The sequence below is a fragment of the Orycteropus afer genome, unplaced genomic scaffold (genome assembly GCF_000298275.1).
Source record: "Orycteropus afer afer isolate SDZICR_OR568_19922 unplaced genomic scaffold, OryAfe1.0 scaffold00198, whole genome shotgun sequence".
Lineage (NCBI taxonomy): Eukaryota > Metazoa > Chordata > Mammalia > Tubulidentata > Orycteropodidae > Orycteropus > Orycteropus afer.
Genome location: NW_006921785.1, coordinates 2,727,184 through 2,730,920, shown reverse-complemented (window position 1 = coordinate 2,730,920; position 3,737 = coordinate 2,727,184).

The window sequence follows — 3,737 nt, the reverse complement described above, 5'->3', positions numbered from 1 at the left end:
AAAAGTGGAATTCAAACCTCAGCAGTAGGACTCCAGACCTGTAAGCTAATTTCTCTATGTGGGCCATGATCCTGGTCTAAGGAATTAAAACTGAAAAAAGAAAAGGTGGGGAGTTAGTTTCTTTAAAATGTTTGCAAACTTCTGCTTTCAAGTATAAAAATCTCAGCAGCTTAGAGCTGGTATTCTTCACTTCATTTGTGTTTCCCATTCTGAGACAGTCCAGGAATAGAAATTAAAGAAAAATCATCAACCCCAGCTTAGGTACCTGGTTCCCCAGAATATGAAAGTAGTAAAAAAGTCCTGAAAGAAAAGAGAACCTGAGGTACACATCACTGTCTGAGCTCTATTATTTTTAGTAGGGAATAAATGGTTAGCAGTCTTTTGCCTGATCATATTATTCAACACACATATAAAGTACTTACTGCGGATAGGCCCTATTCTAAATTTTAAAACATGAATTCACTGAATCACATGGAACCATATAAACTTCTTGGAGCTCTGGTAGCATACTGCCTGAGCCATTTGACTGCTAACCAGAAGGCTGGAGGTGCAAACCCATCAGCCACGCCTCAGACGGAAGACTGGGCAATCTACTTCCATAGAGGTACCACCTCAAAAACCCAAGGAGGGGTCACTATGAGCTGGATCCAACTTGATGGCAGTGAGTTTTTTTTTTTTTTTATAAACCTCTTAAGAAAAAAGAATCAGAGTATGCCAACAATGCTGTGAAAAAGGAAGATGGAGGAAGAGAAGTGTCTTTTATGTTCCTACTAGACAAGCACCCTGCTAGACGTTTTCATAACTACTATTATTAATTCTTGGAAAACCCAATAAAGTAAGCATCCTTATTTCACAAATTTGTGTCTTTCAGCTGAGTTTTGCCCAGTGTAGAATGACTGGTAAATGGAGGGAGAAGAACTGAAACTCAAGTCAGCCTGATAGTGAATTCTTTCCACAGGAGGCACTCATGGGTGAGACAGTGTGAGCAGCAGCCGCACACACATGAGTGGCTGCAGTAGACACCACTTGCTCAGGAACCTAGTACAACACTGGGCCTTGCCCTGATTCAGGAACATACGGGAGCCTGTGGTAGTTAAGTTGGGTGTCAACTTGGTTGGGCCTGGTTTTGAGTGGAGCGGCAGCTGGATGTAGTTAATTCCCCATGATGAGACTGGTAATCAACTCCATGGTGGAATCTACTGTGAGCAGCTGAGTAGCTGCCGTAGGGCTGTGGTCTGCTTCCAGTATATAAGGAGAAGCACTGAGAATGGTCTCTGAAGCTTTTGGCACACTTGAATCCTAGTCTTCATTCAGCAGCTGCCATGTTATCTGGCCACCTTGGGACTGTTAATAGACTTGACTTTATTACAATTAAAAAACAAAAACATTTTGTGTAACACACACGTTCTTCAATTTCTGCCTCCAAAATAAATCATAATTTCTCCCATTTTACAAAAATTAAATCCCTGTCTTCTTTTATTTAACTAAGGGATTAGATTCTCCTGACCTCAAACTCAAAGGGGCGGGACAACACAAAAACAAATTAAACCCATTGCCATAGAGTAGATTCTGATTCATGGTGATCCCATGTGTTACAGAGTAGAACAGCTGCACAGGGTTTTCTTGGTTATAATCTTTACAGAAGCAGATTGCCAGTCCTTTTTGCTGTGGAGTGGCTGAAACTGCCAATCTTTACGTTAGCAGTCAAGGACAAACCATTTGCACCACTCAGGGACCTTGACCTAAAACTCAGCCCATATAACAAAAAAAGCCCTACTGTGGTACATTGAATTGCTTGGTATCTCCCTTTTAGCCATTGTCTATCTCAACCAAACTCACTGCTGTCAAGTCAGATCCAACTCATAGTGACCCCTCCTTGGGTTTCCGAGGCGATATTACTACGAAGTAGATTGCCCAATCTTCCTTCTGAGGAGTGGCTGGTAGGTTTGAACCGCCAGCCTTCTGGTTAGCAGTCAAGTCCTTTAGGCACTAGGTTACCAGAGCTCCTCAAATTACTGGGTAGGATTATGCAAATGTGAGGTGTTTATGTCCCACTAAGGGGAATAGACAGCTTGCTAATAATGTAAATAAGGTACATGGCACCCTTGTTGGGGTGGGGCACTGCAAATAAGGTATATGGAATCTTAACCTGGAGACTGGTCAGTTCTGCATACCACTAGGCTTAAAGTTAGCTATTTTAAAGGAAAAGGCAGCAGGGGAAGGAGGGAAATCTCACTATCATCAAAAAAGAAGATCCAGTAGTGGAGTGTGTCCTTTGGACTTGAGATCCTACAGTGAGGATCTCACTTAACCAGGAGACAGAGCTGTAACACTCTGCTGAGATAATAAGAGACAGTGAGAAGCAGTATCAAAGAAATGGTAGCAAAAAGAGACTCAGTAGGAGACAGCACAGTGGGCTTTTGGACCCACAGAGTGAGAAAGCTGTGCGCCTTCAGGCAGGAGGCTTACTGGTGGAGCAGGGTGCCTCTTTGGGCACTTATTGACAGAGCTGAAAGAGCTTTGTAACGCTAGCCCAAGGGGGTGAGTGGGCAAGAACCAGAGAGAAATATATGCAAGGGTGCTGCTGAGAAGAGGATGTCCTGACTGAAAAACTATATCCCAAGTTATTTCTGATGCTGAATTGTAACTAGTTACTTCCCTAATAAACCCCATGAGGATGGTCTGTGAGTTCTATGTGGTCATTGAAACAAATTATGGAACCCAGTAGAGAAGGAGAGAGTGCCAGGGGAGGGCTGGTTGGTTTGAGTTGGTTAAAAAAAAAAAAAAAAGTTGGAGGCCAGAGCCATGTCTGACCTCTGCCTCACAGGAATTAGCCTTGGGCTGTTGATCGTGATGATTCTCCTTCCCCCTTGTGAAGTTAAAGGGGGTGAGACACCCCCACAACACCATTTTTTTTAATCTATCTTGGCTTCAAAATTGCCGATACCCCAGCAATAATACACAACTAAAAAGTAATAGCATGACAAATGCTTCGAAGCCAAAAGATTGGTTGTTGTGTGGCATCAATTTGATTTCAATGCATAGTGATCCTATATGGCAGAGTAGGACTGTCCCATAGGGTTTCCTGGGCTGTAATCTTTGTGGGGTCGGATCACCAGATCTTTTCTCCTGTGGAACAGCTGGTGGGTTCCAATCTTTTGGTTAGCAGCCAAGCACTTAACCGCTGTGCCACCAGGGCTCTTTGTCAAAAGAATGGTAGAGGCAGAACAAGAGTTTAGGGGAAAGGGCGTGATCCTTAGAGGTTGAAGTGTCACTGAAAACTTCCCAGAAGAAATAACTTTAAGTTAAGTGGAAAGTGAAGAGTCAAGAAAAAGATGGGAAATTCAGATAAGGAGAAGGCATGGAGGTGGCCAGTGAGATCACAAGTGTTCTTCCTCCCTTTAAAAGCCAATCCCTCAATTTGGAATTCTCTCTCCTTCCTTTTCAGAATCATAAATCAAGGCTCTCTCATCTTAAAGAAGGAAAAAAAGACTCTGTTTCTCCATTCTAGCTACCATATTTAGAACCACAGTACAGCCAAAGTGTTCTTCTATACATGCAATTCCCTAGGCAGTACAAATGGTTAAGCACTTACCAACCAGCTGAAAGGCTGTTGGTTCAAATCCACCCAGAGGTGCCTAAGAAGACAGGCTTGGTGATTTGCTTCCAAAAGGTCATAGCCTTGAAAACTCTATGGAGTAGTTTTACTCAGACATGCATTGGTCGCCGTGAGTCAG